The sequence below is a fragment of the Dermacentor variabilis genome, chromosome 4 (genome assembly GCF_050947875.1).
Source record: "Dermacentor variabilis isolate Ectoservices chromosome 4, ASM5094787v1, whole genome shotgun sequence".
NCBI lineage: Eukaryota > Metazoa > Arthropoda > Arachnida > Ixodida > Ixodidae > Dermacentor > Dermacentor variabilis.
Window position 1 is genome coordinate 116,658,112 of NC_134571.1, and position 21,028 is coordinate 116,679,139.

At 46.8% G+C, this 21,028-nt stretch overlaps 1 pseudogene; it reads left to right on the forward strand.

Moving 5' to 3' along the window:
- The first annotated feature begins 261 nt into the window (after window positions 1–261).
- On the forward strand, window positions 262–443 carry LOC142580588 (U2 spliceosomal RNA; annotated as a pseudogene).
- The last annotated feature ends 20,585 nt before the right edge of the window (window positions 444–21,028 follow it).

Below are 21,028 nucleotides of genomic sequence, written 5' to 3' on the forward strand. Positions count from 1 at the left end.
GTGGATAACCAGCGAAGCCGGTTACTGTTTAGCACACGACACGTAGGTGACAGAATTTTGAACAAAGACACGAGTTCATTTACCGTGATGTTTTATATACATTCGCGTGGGCGACGGCACCGTCGCCCCGAGAACTCGGAGGAAACTAGACACGCGTGACGTTTTGAGGGGACCACCACCACGGGGGAGCGCAAATAAAGGAAAGTAGGCAGATACGCAAGCGCTTGGAACGCCGACAAAGAGACGGCGGCGCGAACGCAGATATGGCCGACGCGGGTCAAAGTGCAGTATCTGTACTTATCCTCTTAATATCTGATGCGGGTTCTATTTGGACCCAAGGTACCAAACTTATTTTTGCAAGTTGGCGCAATGCTTGAAGCATGCTTCATCTCCGCCGCGGGTCGGCCCGGTATTGCGCTCTCTCCGCGATCGGCCCTCTGTTATTGCACAGGCAGAACGTAACTGGACGGAACCCCAGCCTCCCGCCTCCCCCCCCCATAAACAGCTTCGCTGTAAAAAACAAAAAAAAACAACAAACAGGTCGTTCCAATCGCACTCATTCACTCAGGCTGGTCGATCTCAAAGAGCCCAGTAGCGCATTGCACGGCCTTCTGATGCGATGGTAAGTCGCGTCGATGTTGCAAAATTCTTTCTTCCGACAGAGGCTTGTCGTCCGACTGGTTCAGCACTACGGAAAGCGATTGTCTCTGCTCACTGTAGTGCGGACACTGACAAAGAACGCGCCGAGTTGTTTCAGCCTCCGCTGCAATCCTCACATGCTGCTGTGTCGGCCATACTTATGCGGAACGCGTAGTATTTGGTAGACGCGGCGCCCAACACTACAGAAAAGTGTCGCGTCTCTTTGGGAAAATCTTGCAGGAAGTCGAAGGCTGGATCTAGGGTAAAGGCGTGCATAAAATGTGATTCATTCCACTATGAAGTTGAAAATATCGACGGCACCGAAACTCGCAGCGCTCCGAGTCGTACTTCACTTTATTATAATGACGAACCAACACAGAAATGGTTGGTTCTTTTCTACTCGAACGCGGCACTGTCTTTGCGTGGCCCGCACGCACAGTTGGTATTCGAAATATTTTAAAGCGAAAGCTTTACTGGCCGCGAACTTGCGATTTCGCCGTGGCGGTGCTTCGAGGTGGCACATGACGTCATTCACGCGCCTCGCCACGGATATTTCTCTCTTTCTCTCGCTTCCTAGTCACTACTGCGCATGCGCCACTAGTAGCACCGAGCCACAGGTGTTCCGCCGCTGCGCAGCGCCGCGCCTTTCAACCGCCGCCGTTTGGTATGACGTCACACCACGTTCCTCGTCATTGCGCTCGCCTCCGCTTGCTTCGCCAGCTGCGTCGCATGCCTCATAACATGTCGGAGGATTTAAAAGGAGAGCTCGTGTGCGCCGCAACCACAGTTGAGGCGGCAGTATGGATGGCGACAATTCTGATAAGCAGGAGGAGGCCTGGAATCGACATCGGAACGAGATGAAGAGGAAACGAATCGCCCAGACGAACAGCGCGCCGAAGGACTGGCTAAACGCCGCAAGACAGCCGCTAGACAGCCAGACTAACCTGGACTTGTAATCAAGATTAACCAACATGGTTAGCCTTGCTTGCTGACCATGGTGGTCCATCGCGAGCTAGTAGGTAGAAGTACTTCAAGGGGACCTTCATTTGTTTATGAAATATTTCTGTTAGGAAGGAGATATTACGAAATATTTTTTGACTGCAACATCCGAACTTTTATGAGTGAATATAGATTCTACAACACTCGGCAACAAGATAACTTGTCGGTACCCTTGTCTTGCACGCAAGTTCTAAAAGTAGGCGGGCGTGCACCCCGTCGGTGTTAGGGGAGGATTTTGCGAACGCATGGTATGTACCGTGAAGCATTTCCAATCAAGTGGTATTGTTTTTGTCCTGCCAGGCGCAGAATGGTAATCAGCTGACAACTCTTGTGCTATGCCTATACCCAGGCCGATGAAGTTTATGCTCTGCCACACATTTTTTTTTTTTATCGTAATGCATCTTACAGCGGTTTTATCACTTACCATGTGGGACGCAATACGCTCCACAAAATACCGGCAATAATAGCCGAGACTTATCTCGGCCATTATATCTTGCTAATTGTTTCTTTTTTTGCCGAGTTGTACGAAGTTCCTGGCTAAAATGTATTCGGCCAACACTGAATGACAGGCAGCAAGCGTCATTTTTTGGTTTAGAGAAGGAACATTGGGCGGGGAAATGAAGCTTGGCACGCCATTCACTCTATCTTGAAAGCAAGGTCAGAGGAACGATCAAGCCAGGTGTGAGGCCGGGCTAGCATATTGATATAGCCAGCTCGAGGGTTAACCTTGAGGATGAACAAGCGCTTGTCCTTGTCGCTTGTTTTTATGTCCCGTGTCAACCCTCATGCTGGTTATATCGCACAAGAGAGATACCGATGCAAGTTGCTGCAGTGGTGTCACAAATATGATGAAAGCAATGGAAATCTAGGCCTATGGCTCACACGTGGTGGGAGCTGTATATATAAAAATTAAAAACAAAGTGGTTTGGGGTGAAGCTCGCTTCCAGTTCCCTGCCTAGGGCTGCCCCATAAAAAATGTCCGCAAAGTATTTTTTCTTTTTGTTTATTACGCTTATTTATTGACGTGTTTTGCACGTTTCTTTTGGGTTATATGTATCGTCATTAAAGGATCAAAAGAACTTTGTCACCTACGATTATTTTGAGTTGCAGTAACATACGTGCATTAAAGGCAGCGCTTTTAGCATCCACAGCGAAATTGGAGAGTGGCTTTCCCTAGAAAATCCATGAGTCCGCTATCCAAATCCACGAACTCGCAGCCGCATCCACGAAATAGAGTTGGCTATATCGGGGAAGACCTGACCTATCACCCTCCTTAAAGACACTGGTCCTGACTTTCCCAGGTTGCTTCTCGTGCGGCGTCAATCGCGGGCAGGAGCGCAACTAACCTGGGCCGCATGGTACTTACTCTACCCGCGGGCCAACATGGACTACAGCGCATACCGGCAGCGGGAATCGAACCCGCCCGCCTTCCCCTATTTACTATCGTACAAGAGCTAATCTCGTTTAGATGTCCGAATTCTTGGGCTCTCGTGTACAATAAGGGTTGTTCAAGCAAAATTACTTCGTGGTTTTGTATGTTCAGAAGTACGTCTCTGTGTGTGTGCTTTCTTTTAATTTACGAAATTTTAGTCAGGGTCCACTGTAGACATAGGATAGGATAGTACTGGAATTACTTTATTATAATGCAGCCAACCCACGGTTTAACGCGTCGCGACGTTGGGCAAGCGTCGACCAGGCGTTATGCCCTATTTTGCACTACCCCAGTTCGGCCTGTTTGTGGTGGGTTGTGAGGCTTGTGATTTTCGAGCGCAACCCGGGCCTGCTGGACGGCCCATAGTTGAGGGTCCTTGTCTGTAGGCTGCACTACACTCTGAATTTCGGGTGGGTATGTCCTGGAGGTAGCTTCTGTCGGGAACGTGGCGCACATAATTGCTCACATTGTCGATGATTATTTCGGGGAAAATTTGCATCAAGGTTCCACCATGGCTGACCCGAGTAATGATGCTGATGTCGCTGTGTTCATGGGCATGCCAGGGTGCCTCGATGTCTTCCGTCGCGGCGGGTGAGGAAGAGATATCACGGGTGCTTGCAGCTTGCCTTGCCATTTCGTCCGTCTGTTACTCCTGACAAAAATTCCGGTAGAACCCATTTCACGAAGAATGTCGATGTCAGAAAGAAACGCGCATAATCAAAGCGCGCGCTACGTATCCCTACATGCAGCAAAAGAATACGTCGTCCCCGCGACAGCTTCGACAGATAGAGTGCTCGCACGCCGCCGACAACCGACGCGATCAACGGAGGCTAGAAGCCTCGACAGGACACGCGAAGTTTACGGCCTCGACCAATAGGAGAGAGAGGGCGCGCGCCGGAACACCCTCTCAGATCTCAACACACGGCGATCAGCGCGAGAGGAGGAAGGCGACAGCCCGAGCCCACGCCAACGGATCAGTCACCACCAGGGTTGCCAGGTTTGGCGATTTATCGCCAAATTTGCTACCTTTAGAGGCTCCTGGCGACCCAAACCGACCTCGGAAACTCCGCCGGGTACTAGAGTACTATTAGCGGCGAGAATTTGGAATGACGTCCTCTCGCGAGTGACGTCACGGCCAGGACCCCGCTCACTCCGGCTCGCTCGACTGCCGCACGCGCTCGTTCCCTTCGTGTATGCTTGAGGTATGCGTGACTCGAGCCGTATTTACTTAAGGATATGTGGGCTTCTTTCTACTGCCATGCCTGAACCACAGAATTCTCACGCATTATTATAGCGTAAAAGAAATCGGCATGCATTTCGTATAAAAAAAAGTTGCTGCTACCTTCACTGCTCTCTGAAACAGGCCTCCATAAAATGAATTGCACATGGCTGCTAACACGACGGCGCGTATGTAGAGTATGTACATAGTTAATTCACAAATATCATATTAGCAATAACCTGAAAGAAACGTTTCGTGGTGAAAATCGAGAGCCAATCAATCGCAAGCGCTGAAATGTTTCATGGTGGCTCTCAGTAGCCTTTATCGACTATATGACACATCCCTCACGCAACGGTAGCAACCGAGTGTCGTTATTTCGAGGCATGCATTGTTCGCGAAACCCATAAGTTACATACGACTTCGAATTAAAACTACGGAGCAGTTTTTACAGCGCCACTTGCAATGCCCAAGGTATACTCGAGGTACTACAGCGCAGCTTATAGGCTGCCTAGAAAAAGAAGATTCAAGCACCCTCTGTCTCACCATGCCTCGATATGGTGTTGTTCAATAATACAAACGGAGAACTATTCGCTTCTTCGGTAAATAAAAGAGAACCTTGCAAACCTTCATTAGGAAGACACCACAAGCATTACATATTTCACATTACATTTTTTTCGATGTCCCATACTATTTACGATTGACGCTTCGGCTTCTTTCTCTCGGCAGCCATACGGTGCAGAAGGCATATTTCACTAAAAAATTCGGGCCGAGCAGCCTGTGTCATTTCACCAAACAGATACGTCATGTATATTCCTCACACAAGCACCAGGAAATTGCTCAAGCGGGGATATATATATAACGAGAAGAAAGTGGTTAACCGGGGGGCCCGATTTTTATCAGTCATATCATAAGAAGCCAGCAAACACTAACACCAAGGACAACATAGGGGAAATTACTTGTGCTTAATAAATGAAATAAAGAAACGATAAATTAATGGAAATTCGAGTGGATGAAAAAACGACTTGCCGCAGGTGAGAACCGTACCAACAACCTTCGCATTTCGCGTGCGATGCTCTACCAATTGAGCTACCGCGGCGCTCTTTTCCCATCCACTTTCTTGGGTATTTATGTGTCCTAGTAGGACCCTGGGAGTGTTAGCCAGTACCACCACTGGCTAACTGAAGGGGACCTTGGCGCTAGCGTCGACAGAGCGTCTGCTTAAAAGCAGCCAATGGCAGCTACGCGGAGATTCACCTCTGGGACAGATACTCGTGCATGGCGACTTGGCTACTTTCTGAGTACTTTAGGCGGCGGTAACTGGTATAGGTAGTGTCCGATACCTACAACCCTTGACGACCCCCTCGAAGCAACGCCGCCAAACGCCAGGTCTTCAAAGCCGGTCTTTTGTGTCTTGCAAGCTCCGGAAGCCAAATCAGGAGCTGAGTATTTATCATAGCCGGCATATGGTCAGTGGGCCTATTTAACATCTCCTGGGCTGTGTAGGACTGCCCGAGATTATTCATATGCAACGCTCGTTCACAGAAACCAACGCTTCGGGCAGTCCGAGACCGTCATGGACGGATAATTCAACAGACCCAAGCAGCCTCCTATGAGTAACAGGAATTAACCAATGTTAAAGGAAATGCGTTAAAGAAAAGAAAGGCGTCAGGCAGGCAGATAAGATCTCTCCAATGCTATTCACAGCTTGTTTACAGGAGGTATTCAGAGACATGGATTGGGAAGAATCGGGGATAAGAGTTAATGGAGAATACCTTAGTAACTTGCGATTCGCTGAGGATATTGCCGTGCTTAGTAACTCAGGGGACCAATTGCAGTGCATGCTCACTGACCTGGAGAGGCAAAGCAGAAGGGTGGGTTTAAAATTAATCTGCAGAAAAGTAAAGTAATCTTTAACAGTGTCGGAAGAGAACAGCAATTTACAATAGGTAGCGAGGCACTAGATGTGGTAAGGGAATACATCTACTTAGGGCAGGTAGTAACGGCGGATCCGGATCATGAGATTGAAATAATCAGAAGAATAAGAATGGCCTGGGGTGCATTTGGCAGGCATTCTCAGATCATGAACAGAGGGTTGCCATTATCGCTCAAGAGAAAAGTGTATAACAGCTGTGTCTTACCATTACTCACGTACGGGGCAGAAACTTGGAGGCTTACGAAAAGGGTTCTGCTTAAATTGAGGACGACGCAACGAGCTATAGAAAGAAAAATTATGGATGTAACGTTAAGGGATAAGAAAAGAGCAGATTGGGTGAGGGAACAAGCGCGAGTTAATGACATCTTAGTTGAAATCAAGAAAAAGAAATGGGCATGGGCAGGACATGTAATGAAGAAGGCAGATAAGCGATGGTCATTAATGGTTACGGACTGGATTCCAAGGGAAGGGAAGCGTAGCAGGATGCGGCAGAAAGTTAGGTGGGCGGATCAGATTAAGAAGTTTGCAGGGATAACATGGCCATAATTAGTACATGACCGGGGTAGTTGGAGAAGTATGGGAGAGGCCTTTGCCCTGCAGTGGGCGTAAACAGGATGATGATGATGATTATTATTTTTAACGGGAATGCTTTTGCGTCCTTCGTACGACGGAAGCAATAGGTGGTGCCCTAACAACCCCAGCGACGGTTACCGCTATAGATCATCTCGAAGACCATGGTTCTTGGGACCAGAAACGGCAACAATTGAAAACGCGTCATCGCAGCCATGAAATTACGGGTGTCAACGTCTGTGTGACTGTGCGACTGCGTACCAGGGAGAGAAGCCTGCGACGTCACACAGTTCGGACGGGAATGTTTGAAATGATGTCGTAGTGGTGCAAGGACGGCGTGCAGTGAGTTTATTGTATTGAAACTGGCGACACCGCTTCGGCTATGAGAAAGCGTGAAAGTGGGCGGCGAAAATAATCAAAGAACGTCAGTTGAACATTATGGTAAATTATGACATAATAACACGTGATAACATTGCGTTGTTCTGTTATTTTTGTTTGCCACCAATGAAGCACGAAACTGCAGGTATTTCTCGCTCTTTTCTTTTTCATCTTCGCACCAAAATTTTGCAATTGTTGGTTTGTTGCACCGTGACGACTTTTTTTGGCTACCAAATAAAGCATTTGTCGCACTTCGCGACTTTTGTGGCTATATTTTGGAATTTTTCGGCTAATCTTTCTCCTGAGGACCTGGCAACCCTGGTCACCACCCTACTCGAACACGTTTCAGTGGCCGCGGCCGAAAATGCAAGAAATGTCTAGAGGATCCCGAGGCTTTGTTCATGCTATGGGAGCACGACTTCATCAGAAAGTTCGGGAGACGCTGGCGGAGGCGATAAGAGCGCCGTGTTGGACTCGGCGGATCAGACCGCGTCGGTAAAGAGGTGTGACGTGCATACCGACCGTCTGCAGAAGAAAGGTGTTCCTCGACAGGCTAGCCGACGAGTTCCTCAGGTGTCTGCATTTCCGCAAGAAGTCCCTTCTTCGAGATTTGCCTTAACTTACGTGGAGGACGTCTGGCTCATCGCCAGCACGGGTGAATACCAGTGGACAGTTGGTACTCCTATTCATTCTTTTCTATACGTGTGGAACCCTTAGTGCTTGTCGTTCATTATTTTGCAGGGATTTGTTAACATCCGTCTGAACTGCATTGTGGTGGACCCAGCCGAAGTGCGCATGCGTGTGTAATCGCCTTATTTGAAGTATATATTTTGTTGAATTTTGACAACTATGGGCTCTGACTCGGTCTTTGGACCACAACTGGCGTTCGCTGGCGCACCAAAAGGCCTCCTATTATTTGTCCGTGCTTTCGTGGGATTATGTGCGGAAGCTGATTAGTCGGCTTTGGAATTTCGCCCGCCGTTGGCGTCTCATTCACGGGGTGTGTAACAGTCGACGTTAATGCTATTGGCATTGAATCAATGTAGCAAGATCGTGTTGCCAGCACCGAAGCCTGTGTACAGCCGAGATGCTCGCAGTGAGGTGATGATGATGATTTATTGGTGACAAAGAGTGACCTAGCTTGCTCGAGTTATTCAGGTATGCTATACGTGCTTTTCACTGCATCATTTTTGTATGCATCTCCTTAATCTTTATTTCTCTTCCTCAAAACTTCTCTATTGACGTTCTACCGTTACTTATGCCTGTACCTGATGCGGTCGTATCAATCTCTTCCTTGCTTTTTTTGCCACCAATACTCTAAACGGCTCTTCCTTATCTCGACAGCTGTCCGGTTGATGCTTCAGTTCGCTTTAAATCCAAGCGGTTATGGAAGGTGTACGTGACCTACGGATCCCTTTCCACTGTACACGCTGTGCCCCCTAACGGCGCCGCCGGGAAGTCCGCGCATCGCGCGGGTTCCATTCCATCGAGCACAGGAGAACGTTAAAGTACCTTTGTCTTTGTCATGGAAGAGCGGCACATGCGCAGTGGCAAATGCCCAGTTACCCAAGGTGGCGTCGATGAGGTACATCGAATAACTGCGCATACTTAGTGGCTCACACAGCGTCTTGTGCCTGACAGCCCTTCTGGACGAAGGATGCTTCACCGCCGAACGTGCAGCTTTGCAACGCTGTTGTGACATCGCCCCTGCAGGCAATTACGCGCCGACTCCCGACGCCCGTCTTTGGGCCAGCGGGCCCAAACTAGCACAAATAATTATTTAGATTTTACATGCCAAAACAAGGATATGATTGTGAGGCACACATTAGTGGGGGAATTTTAACGTTCTTTAACGCGTACTCAATGCACGGTACACGTTTGTTTTTTTTTTACATTTCGCCCCCATCGAAATGCCACCTCGTGGCCGTGGATTCCATCCCGCGTTCTCGAGCTTAGAAGCACAACGCCGAAGCCACTACGTCACGACGGCGGCTAAATGGCACAATGTTGCTCAGAATGGTAATGTTTACAGGGCTGATTTTGATGATGGCTTATGTGCAGGGTGTTCGGCGCCTCCCTGTTGACGCTATCGGTGCTGCTTGAAGTGGCCCCGCTGGCCATTCACCTCGGCATCCACGGACTGGCGGGAGCGCAGTTCCTCAACGGAGCAGCCGAGGTCGGTCTTCACGAACCCCGTACTACTTCTCGCTGCAAAACGTTCGCGGACATTTTTCTTTCATTGACTGTTGCAATTGTTTGTCGCTAGCCTCCCTTTCTTATTGAACCGAAGAGAAACACGCCGATGGAGACATCCGGGGTGCTCTGCTTTGAAAAATTCGAGCGGCGCCGGACTCGCCCTGGCCGCAGTGCGGGGTCCGCTCTCACGGTGAAAGAGACACAAAGAAACATAATGAGGAGACTAACGAACGTCCCATTTGCATTTTCTCTCTATTCTGGCTTTGTTTCACATTAATTTGCTTTAAAGCAGACAAGGCATACGGTTAGCAACAGCTTTCACAAGAAATTTTTGGTCAAAAAAATTGAAAAAAATGAAAAAATATTATAAGAAAGGAGCCTCTTCTTGAGATTTTTGTTCTTCCTGAGCAACTGCGCGTTCCCTTTCCGTATCGTTAAATGCAACCGAAAGGGAGAAGATGCGCCTACCCAACTTGCGAAGGCAAAGTAGGCGAACGCGAGACCAGTGACTGACGAGCTCTTACTGGACACCTCGACGTAGCTCAAGTATATCAGTAAAGCTGTAAAAAAGCATGTCAATACCACTGTGCTTTAGCCGCGATATCAATTCATTATTCTTGAAATGAGGACCCCTGTACACCGCCTTGGGTGCACGTTAATTAACTCCAGACGGTCGAAATTAATCCGGAGTCGCCCGGTACATGGCGTGCCTCGTAATCAGAGCATGATTTTCAAATAAAACCAAATCATTTATTTCCATCCGTTTAATTGCAGATACACAATATTTTGCCACACAAAACTCCATAATTTAAGAATAATAAATAGTTAAATGAATATGAAAAGTGAATGAACCTTGTAGCCCGGTTTTGTACAGCTTCGATGGTATTTGTTAAATATGCCTGATGAGGGTTCCAGATGGCTGATACGCATTCCAGTTTAGTTCTGATGAGTGAATTGTAAGCTTGCAGTCTGACGTGTTGTGCAGCTTCCCGCAAGTGACGTTCTTAAGAAACCTAGTGTTTTATTAGCCGATGAAAGCAGGTTAGTCACGAGGAGACGCCAGGATACTTTAGAAATGGTGACACCTAAGTATTTGTAAGACTGGACAAAGTCAACGGGGAAGCTACTAACGGTATATTCGAAAACAACGTTTTACAACTGCAGTGAAAAGACATGTACTTATATTTGTTAGGTTTAGCTGAGTTTCATCATCCACTGCGAACACCAGTTTAGCACATGGTTTAGGTCTGCCTGAAGGGATTCTTGGTCAGAAGGGTTAGTCACTGAACAATAACTAACGAAATCATCGCCGAACAAGCGGATGCGACAAGATACGTGCTGGAGTAAGTCGTTAATGTAAATGAGGAATAACAAGTGACCGAGGACGGAACCCTGCGGGGCGCTGGAACTGACTGGAAGTGGGTTCGAGGATTGGTTAATAATGAAGACAGAGTGAGAGCGATGCGTTAGGGATTCGTTAATCTACGTGATGATGTTTGGATGTAGATTCAGCTAGGAAAGTCTAAGAAGCAAGCATTGATGCGGTATTTTATCAAATGCTTTAGCGAAGTTTAGGAAGATGGCATCAATTTGTAGATTAATATCAAGGTTGGCGTGAATGTCATGAAGAAAAATGGCTAGTTGAGTTTCGTACGAAGAACGCTTACACAATCGATGCTGTGGCGCATGGAAGAAGTTATTCGAATCTAAGAATGCCATGATTTGGGAGTAAATGACATGTTCCATGATTTTGTAGGATATACTTGTTAATGAAATGGGCCGATAATTAAGAGTTGAATTAGTAGTACCTGTTTTGTGCACGGGAATGACCTTCCCCATTTTCCAGTCGTATGGAACGAATCCTTCAGAGAGTGACTGTGAAAACAATAAGCAGATAATACTCGAACAGGCTATGCTAGCGCTTTTCAAAATGTTTGAATGGCAAATTAATTTTTCATTTTATCTATTATGCACGAAATTCCACTACTGCTGAACGCTAAGGCTTCCATGGCTGTTGTAAAAATAAGTAGTAATGTGAAACTTGGTGCTTCAGATTTGTCAGTAAAAACAGATGGAAACGCAGTGTTAAAGGTGTCTGCACAGTTGGTATCGCTCATGATTTCACCACGATTGTTAGTGAGGGTGATAGCACACGTTTCCTTTGGGTTTATCTCCTTCCGTAATTTTTGTAGGGAACGAAGAAATTCGTGTTGAAGCTGGTCGAGACGTACCACGCTAATCAAAGCGCTGGCAACGTGCGGAAACCAGCGCCCTCGATTCTGTTGCACACAGAGGAATTCTCTTGTCTACTGAATCGGCGTCTGTCGCGAGTGCACTCGCGTGACTATGATTGACGGCCGGGTTGGCGCTGGATTCCGTCCAGCATGTGCAGACAGGTATTTTTGTGTGTATCTTCATTTCGCCCGCCACTGTGCCTCTTAGGCTTGGCGTTTTCTGACCACTTGAAGTCTGTACGAGACTTGAGAAGACGGTGCAGGGGGCCTGCAACGATTGCATAGCCCGGTACAAACCGCTTGTTGAAGCTCATCAGTCCAAGGGCCCTTTGCAGCTTGCTCACTTGGGTTGGCGCTGGGAATTCTGTGAGTGCTAAAAACGTTCGTGCATCTGGTTTGGTTCTTTTGGCAGTGGGCGCAAAGCCTAGGTACTCCACCACCAGTTTTTGCAAATTTACATTTGGAAAAATATAATGTCAATCTTCGCCTTGGAGATTGCGTCGAACACCTGTTTCAGCTTGGTCAGTATGGATTGCCTATCTTGAACCGGGATAAGTATCTCGCCCAAGTAAACGTCGCCACACTAAATCCAAATATAGACCAAGGACCTGCGCATCATTCTTTGGTAAACAGGTGGACCGTTAGTTAAACCAAAGAGCATACGCACTGGTCCAAGATGTCCACCTGGAGTGCTGAATGCTGCTTTGTGCATGCTCGACTCATACAGAGGAATCTGAAAGTAACCATGTCCCATGTCCAGCACTGTGAATAAGTTGTGTCCCGTCAGACGATCCAACACATCTTCAATTCATGGTAGAGTGTATAAGCGCGACTGGACGAGGACGAAGAAAGAAACAGATACACATACACAGCGCTTCACTTTCAACTATATATTTTATTTTCGCACGCATCGATAAATATATACCGTGCGAGCGGAAACAAACGTGACAGCAAAAAAGAACATTGAGTGGTACATTTCGTTGAACCGGACACGTGTGCAAGGCAAGGGAAAAAAGAGAGAAAAAACATGTACTACAATCGTCACGAAGATAAACCAAGGAATCGTATCTACTTTTCCGAAAGTGATACCGAAGGCTTGCTTACGCACTTTTGCTGTAATTTTGCTATCTCGTATGCCTCTACAATCTCCCTCGTCATCCTGCTGTGAGCCTTATACAGAACGGAAGTGCTTTCAAACATGGGCTTGCAGGAACAATCTCGGCAGTGAATACCCAAGTGATCCGAGATTACCTTATTGACATTGTATTGATGCTCCCTTAATCTCTCGTTGATGCATCTGCCGGTTTGACCAATATACGTATTTCCGCATGAAAGTGGGATGGCATAGACAACGTTATGAGTACAGGTTACAAATTGTTTGCGATGTTGGGTAGAACATGAGGGCCTTTTGTTATTTTCTGTGTTAACCTGTTTGCATAGCTTCTGTAGACGCTCAGGGGCAGAGAAAACTACGTCTACTCCCGATTTCGCCGCTATTCTTCTGAGATTATGAGAAATGCAATGAATGTATGGTACCACAGCAACTTTCTTTGCCCTAGCATTGGTACTGCTTGCATTCGACGCGTTTTTGCACTTTTTTGTTTTTGCACTTTTTGCTGTACCAATGCTAGAGTCCAATGGTTTTCCTTTAATCCTTGTAGCATCGTGGCGCAGGCGTGGATAATGAGTCCTGGAAAGCGAAAGTAAGTAAATAAACAATTAGATCTCATAAAGGAATGAAGATTGCGAATCTCCCTCGGCACCACTGAGACTCTAAATATAACGATTTGAGCCTAGACAATCATGAAGAATTCGTACCAACCTAACATGCACTAAGCGTGATTCATTAATAGCGGATTGCAAGATTTGCACCCTTTCCGTACACACTTAAAGATACTCATTGCAGAAACAAGGAAATGATGCCTAGGTGACTTTGAGAAAGTGACATGATCCGAAACATGTCTTTAAGCGGCCTCTTCTACAAGTCCTATTCAGCCATTATCCAAACTTTTTCTACAAACTGTGCGTTGTCAATACTTGTGTAGATGGTTTCTCGTTAAATTATAACTGTACGTTAGCTTTAAATAGAGCTTGTTAGAGTTCCAATTTAAAGCGCTGAAGTTTCAACGTGTGTGGCTCTCAAGTAGCCGCTCATGTGGTGATCCTCAGGACCGAACCCTTTCTCTACAACGTATTTCAAAACTTTATCGACAACGATTTTAAACTCTGAAATAAGGTAATTGTATCTCACGCAAATGTCAGGGGATCACTAGTTCACCAGGAACGGTTTCCCGAGTTCTAATTACCTTAACTTGCTTTTAGCGTGAGGTGCTTGAATCGAATTTCTTCCGAGGAGACTCCGCTATTGCGCCGTTGTCGATTTCAACTACTAACGAATCACAGTGTTTATTCTGGAAACTCAGGACCCATCGGCGTAGAGCTGGAATTGAATCAACGGCGCCGTTAGGCAGTTCATTCCAACTCTTGCAACCGCGATGACACTTTACGTTGGTAGTGCGTTGGAACCTTGAGCGTTGAAGCTACAGACCTACCCGCCGCGGTTGCTCAGTGGCTATGGTGTTGGGCTGCTGAGCACGAGGTCGCGGGATCGAATCCCGGCCACGGCGGCCGCACTTCGATGGGGGCGAAATGCGAAAACACCCGTGTGCTTAGATTTAGGTGCACGTTACAAAACCCCACGTGGTCAAAATTTCCGGAGTCATCCACTACGGCGTGCCTCATGATCAGAAAGTGGTTTTGGCACGTAACACCCCCCCCCCCCCAAAAAGAAGAAAAGCTACAGACCTAGTTCTTTAGGCTTAATAACCTCCGATATTTGTATATCGACTGACCGGTGACGTCATGCGGTCTACCGATGAAAGATTAGAAGGCACATCCACGGAACAAGTGTCATGTACACAGGTCAGGCAAAGTTTAAGTTTGGCCAAAGACATTTCTCAAGTAAGAACGGAAAACACCAGTGTGTATCAAAGCAGATATAGCAGTCATTTCAAAGTAAAATAAACGTTGTACACTGGATTTAAACGTGTTTGTGTCAGATATCACTAAACGATGACGTTTGAACAGCAGTGTGCACAAAATTGGCGCACACCATGAAATCGTTGTTTGACAAGACTGCTCAAAATTAGGCGCAACATATTCACAAACCGAACCATAGGATTCGACTCACCAGCTTTACAAGAGTGGATTGGCGGTTTTTTGTGTGACTACATTTATTTGCTGCAGCAAACACCAGTCTCATCCCGTACAATCGCATTGTTTGGTTCAGAAATGAAATAGCCCTATTTTAAAAGCGAAATATTCTTTGCTTTCTTTGTGCCTGCTATTGGCCAATCCCCAGGAATTGGTGTGTGTCACTGTAACAAAATGGTTATGGAATACCTAAATTTGTTATTATATGTGTCGTGCTTACCTGTCCGCACACCTCTCATCAACAAGCCTTATACATCACCTTGGTGCTCGCAACGCAGAGAGCTCACTGCTGCAGGCGACGAGATCACGCGTGTGTTGTCAGCGTCGTTTAGATTTCAACACTGCATGCTTTACAATGGTGAGTTCTCATGCGATTAGAATTCTTTGAATACTTCACGCACGTTGCGGCATCTACCTTTCTGTGCGCGTCTCTCTCCATTCCCTCCCCCCCCCCCAACTTGTTTCACTGGGTAATCCATAGTCGAATGGGCAGAGCATCGGGTTGGTGTGCCGAGGAAACCGTGTTAGAAACCAACCGCGGGACAAATTGGAGTCTCTAAGTACGTAACACTCGGAATGTGCCCCTCTTCGATGCACCTCTCTCAGTGCAACTTCGGTGACTGGGTATGTGCCCCTAGGTATGTGCTGCTCTTTAATGAACCTCTTTGATGGCAACTTTGGTCACGGAGCATGCGTCTGGTCACTAGGTATGTGCGGCTCTTCAGTGGACTTACTTGATGCCAACTTAGGTCCCTGGGTATTAGTAACAATTGAACGTTACTTGCTGGACTGCCGGCGTTTCTCTTCCCTGAGAAAAAAAAAGACATCCAAAATTGCAATGCGACAGCTCGGCCTGCAATAGCATATATACCGAGATTTATCCGAATTGTTCTTGCGTGGCTGTGGAGAGACCTTGCCTCATATGCTCTGGGAGTGCGGGTCGCTGGGCCCGAAGTTCACCAAGGAAGAGTGGGACGCGCTCCTGCGAAGTCCCGTCTTTGAGGATCAAATCCTGGCCGTCCAGCACGCCCGCGATCGGGCCGGCAGACTAGATCTGTCAGTCCCGTCGTGGGATTAGCCGGGTGCGCGTTTTATCGCGCTTTGCTGGACCAAATAAAAGTTTATTCACTCACTCACTCGGCCTGCCATTGAACTCTCCTGTGCTGCTGTCTTTTTTGGCTTGTGTGCTTGGACACCCACACAGGAATATATGTGTCAACATAGAGACATTTATTGTTGAATCAAACCTATGTCATTGTTCGTGGTATTACTTGTTTCATTCGTGAGTCCTTCCTTGCCCCATATATATATATATATATATATATATATATATATATATATATATATATATATATGTATATATATATATAGTCGCGAGAGGAAAAGGCAAGCAGACCGTTCCAAGCGAACGGCCGTTTACTGTTTTTTTCTGCAGCAGCTACCACACACACTTCCTCATCCTCGTCTTCCAGCTTTACTAGCGCTTGCCATTATCCCTCCCTTAGCAAAAAGAAAAAAGAAGAGAGACGACTTCTCGATGCGACTAGACGAAAATTAGCCCCTCCCCCCCCCCCCCCCCCGAAAAGAAAAGGAAAGTTGGGGAGATGATAAATGCCAGAAGGAGAAAATAAAACAAATGAGAAAGAGAACGGATTTGACGACAGGGGCCGCACTACAAAATTTATGAATGGGAGTCGGCGCAAGTGGTAGGACTTCATCCTGGTAACGTGAACTATGTCAGAGGAACGGGGTCTACGGGAGTGGTGCGATGTTTCGACAGGAATAACTTCGTAGTTGACAGGACTTAGACGATGCGAAACTCTGTAGGGTCCAAAGTATCGACGCAATAATTTTTCTGAGCAGCCTCGTTGATGTATATGGGTCCAAACCCATACGAGGTCTCCCGGGTTGTATGTGACGTCTCGATGGCGTATGTTGTACCGACGAGCATCTTGACTTTGTCGAGATAGAATTCGTTGCCGCGCAAGGTACCGCGCTGCTTCGGCACGCTGAACAAAAGCGTCTGTATCTGGTGTGGTAGGTTGAGACCAAGTTGGTGGGAGCATCACGTCGAGCATAGTGGTGACGTCGCGTCCGTAGACCAGACGAAAAGGAGGAAACCCGGTGGTTTCTAGAAGCGCAGCGGTATAGGCGAATGTCGCGTACGCGAGCAGTTCGTCCCCATTTTTATGATCTGTGGCGACATACATAGAAAGCATATTACGTATTGTTCCGACGTGTGTTGAACTCCCCGCCAGTCGAGGTAGCAATGATAGGGATGATTTACCAGTAGAACATTCAGACTGTGCGGTTGAGCTGGAAATCGTGGTCGACGAGATGAATGCCTGACAGAACGAGATCCGAGCGGCCCGCTCAGAATTGACCTCCAGAAAGCGTTCCAGAAGAAAGAGACGTAGCAGAGCCAGGTAGTACGCGGCAGAGAGCGAGACGCGCCCGAGAAGTGCCGAATCCTGTGGTATGCGCTGTGAAAAATTTAGAAAGGCGCGTTTCTTGCGGCGTTTGGAATCAGATCGCGTCCGTGCCGCCGGCTGAGAAAAAAGAAAAAGGCACGTTCGACGCCGAAGTGGAAAAAAGCCAGAGGTCACTTATGTTCCCCATAGTTCCGTTTTTTTCGAGGTGCGCTATGTATGACAGGGACGCGCGAGGCGGTATGGCGACGCAAAGTGGCTAAACGAGGTTGTGAAGTCGTAGTGGTGGTGGTGGTGATGATGATGATGATGATGATAGCAGCTGCATTTAATTTTGTAAGGGGTGATCTACAGCAGAATGAAGCACAGATCTGACCTACCAGGTCTGACAGGTCAAATCTGGGCCTGAAGGCGTGTTGCCGGCATTTAACGTGACGGCAGTCCACAGCGAGGGGAACGGCTGCAGTGCCGTTTGTATTCCCCAGTTAATAAGAACTTTGAGGCCGCGCCCACCTCGGGTGCGACCTAAATGAGTCATCTATAAGCTATTCGGAACAAAGAGCCACTATACAGGTTCCGAAGAACCAGTAGTTTTCTCTCCTTTGTTTCTTTATTCTGAGCGCTCGGTTAGAAGCTTTGTGATCTCAGAGTAGAGATCATTTCGATTTATAAAACCGCTTTGAGCTTTGTTTAGAAAATTCGTTTTACAAGCTAATAGATACGGTGGAAGAGATAGTTCCGGCGTAAAATTTTGAAGCTTCATTTCCTAGATATGTCGTTTTTTTAAGCGGATAGGCTGTTTTTGTACGGGCGAGTCTCGTAACATGAAGCCGAGGTTATTTTCTGGAAGCCTAGAGCAACGCGCTTGAATGTCAATTAACATTTCAGAAGCGTTCGCAATTGTTTTTTCTTTTCTTTCTTTTTTGACACAAAACCCGTTAGTTTTGACGAAGCGTCGTGAGAATGCATAATTTTATCAATATTTGTACCATTTATTTAAAATAGCACGTGTCCTGCGCAGATACGCCGAAACAATGCGTTAGTGTGTCTGTCGCGCGTGTGCTCAGATGACGGCGTGATTTCTGACAATTTGGAACTTGCGTGGAAGTGCGTAGAAATAAGGGCGAAGTTTCTTCATTGTGGAAAGTATTGCGCACACTAAACGAAGACGTCAAGAAAAGGACACAAAGACCAGCGCAAACCGACAACTGAACCTTTATTCCTAAAAACAGCACATACAAACCCTCGAGAACGATCTCATGATCACCGAAGAACAATTTTCTTGTAGTTCGGAGTGCATAATTTGCGCAAGAGCTGTTTCGATTGCTCCTTTAATGCGTGTGCCGTGTGAACAAGACATAATAAAGGTTCGTCCGTAGATCGCACGTAGTAGTTAGAATTTTAGTCCGCAAAGTGAGAACAACTCTGATATAGCACATCCACGACGTCGACGAGGCATTCGAGGGCGCTAGTGCTTGCGATAAACAACGGGTGTAGAGCAAGAACATACTCCTCGTGCAGTTTATGATGGTTATATTATGTCGAATTATACGTTTACAGCATTTTCGCGTATTCTGCTCTCGCGCAGCGGAGCAGTGCATCTTCACTCCAGCGCCGTCATACCGCGGCCATCATGTAGTCGTCACACCGCTGTCGTCATACCTTCGTCGTCATTCCAGGGTCGTCAACCCATGGTCGGCACCCCACCGTCGATCGAGAGTCGTCATCCCATGGTATTCACGCCGCCGTCGTAACACCTTCGTCGCAACTACAGCGTCGTCATCTCGTGGTCATCACATCGTCGTCGCCCCTCCAACGGCGTCATACCATGGTCGTCCCACCTTCGTCATCGTACCGTCATCTTTAGGTCATCGCGGTCGTTCCATTGGAACCGTTACTTCGTCGCCATGCGTTTCATGTGCATGATCAAGCGCAACATGTTTTTGTTGAGCGTGGCGGTTCCGAGTGAAAGTCTCCATCTGGGTCGTGCGGTGTCAACTTACAAGCAGTTGCTAAGCAGCAACACCGTTCTTCACAAACACCAATGAAAGCTTCGCTTAAACCGATCCCCACAGCGCGTGGGATCGGCAGGTACATATTTACTCCTGTTTCATGTGGTAGCTGCCCGCGGAATCTAAGACACAGGCGTCCCTGCTAACGCTGGTCGAAGAAGAAAAAAAATAATTTTTATTAAAAAGAATGGTCGGGCAGTTTTCGTTGTGGTGGCCTCAGGTGGTGGCTGGGAGTCCTTGGACTCTGCTCGAGCTTATTTTTCTTTTTTTTTTGATGGGCCACGAGAGACGGGGATAGGACCAACAGTGTGCTGTGAGCAATCTCCTAGCACAAACTTCGGATCTTTTTGTGCCATCGTTGATTAGCTAATAGGTAAAAATAAATTAACTAAATTAATACTTCTCTGCATAATTCTGTAACCTGGAATGTTCACCGCATTCGTAAGCATCATATCCGACAGCTTCCAGTGCGCTACAATCTGCATAATTCTATTTTCGGGTTTCAAAGTTGCGCTGGAAAACGCGAACCGGGGTGCGATGTGAGCACGCACCTACACACCTCGCGTGCGCAACAGCAGAGCTCCCGAATGCGGTTCTAAAACAACGAACTCTGCGTGATGGTTGACCTGGCCACGGCGACAATATGAGAAAGTAGCATAGGTTATATGCTATTGAGGCAAGGTAGACATGGATATTAAACCCTATTGTTCAATCACGCTGCTACGTTTTTTGTAGTAAAACTTGCAACAAACAGCGAAAGTATATACCAGCGATCGAGACATTGCAGAAAATACTTTCGTCACGCCTGGAACATGTCATTAACAGCATTATGACTGCAAGGACAGGCTCGAAAAAGCGGGAACATTCTCATAGATGTAAAAACAACCTTCTTGTAACCTGCATATAAATACCACACACATAGGATTCTGTGATTGTACATCAATGGCTGTAGAGATAAAAACACTTTCACATGTTTACTGCGCCGTAGAAAGGCATGCTAACTTAAGTCCGCGTCGGCTATTAGAATATATATATATATATATATATATATATATATATATATATATATATATATATATATATATATATATATATATATATATATATATATATATATATATATATATATATATTTCTCTTTGTGTGATACCCCTACCTCCAGTACAAGTGAGCCTCCTGGAACCAGTGGTGGAGAGCCAGCCTTTGTCGCGCAGTAGGTCGGTCACGAGGCCGCTCGTTACCACGGCCGCCGCCAGCGCCAGCACCGACGACAGGGCGGGAAAGCTCTGCGCAGCAAGAACAGCATCACCAATGCCATACATTCAATACACTACGATCCTGCAATAAGTTTCCGATAAGATTCCCAGAGAGAAATCTGACAATATGGTGTCTACGGCCGTTACAGCTATATGGAGCATCAGGCAGCATAGAAATGTTGTACGTGCGTTTGCATGTATACTGCGCCTTTCTAGTTTCAAACAGCTTTGTGACATCGTAAAATTACAACATTAAGAAAATATTGCGTTACAAATGCAACAATTCGCAATGATTCTGCATGTTCCCAGAGACATTGTTTTGCGGCGCTTAGAGAGGCATGATTGCCTGAAAATATTCCGAGATAAAGCGTAATAAATAGCTCCACAAGAACATCTTAAGCAAGAAGCACGAAAATGTGGACAAATTCATGTACACCAGCCGTCATTTCCATCATAGCTGAACGGTCGCAGCGCCTGAGTTTCCTCTGGTGGTTTCTGTAGGAAACTCTATCAGCATA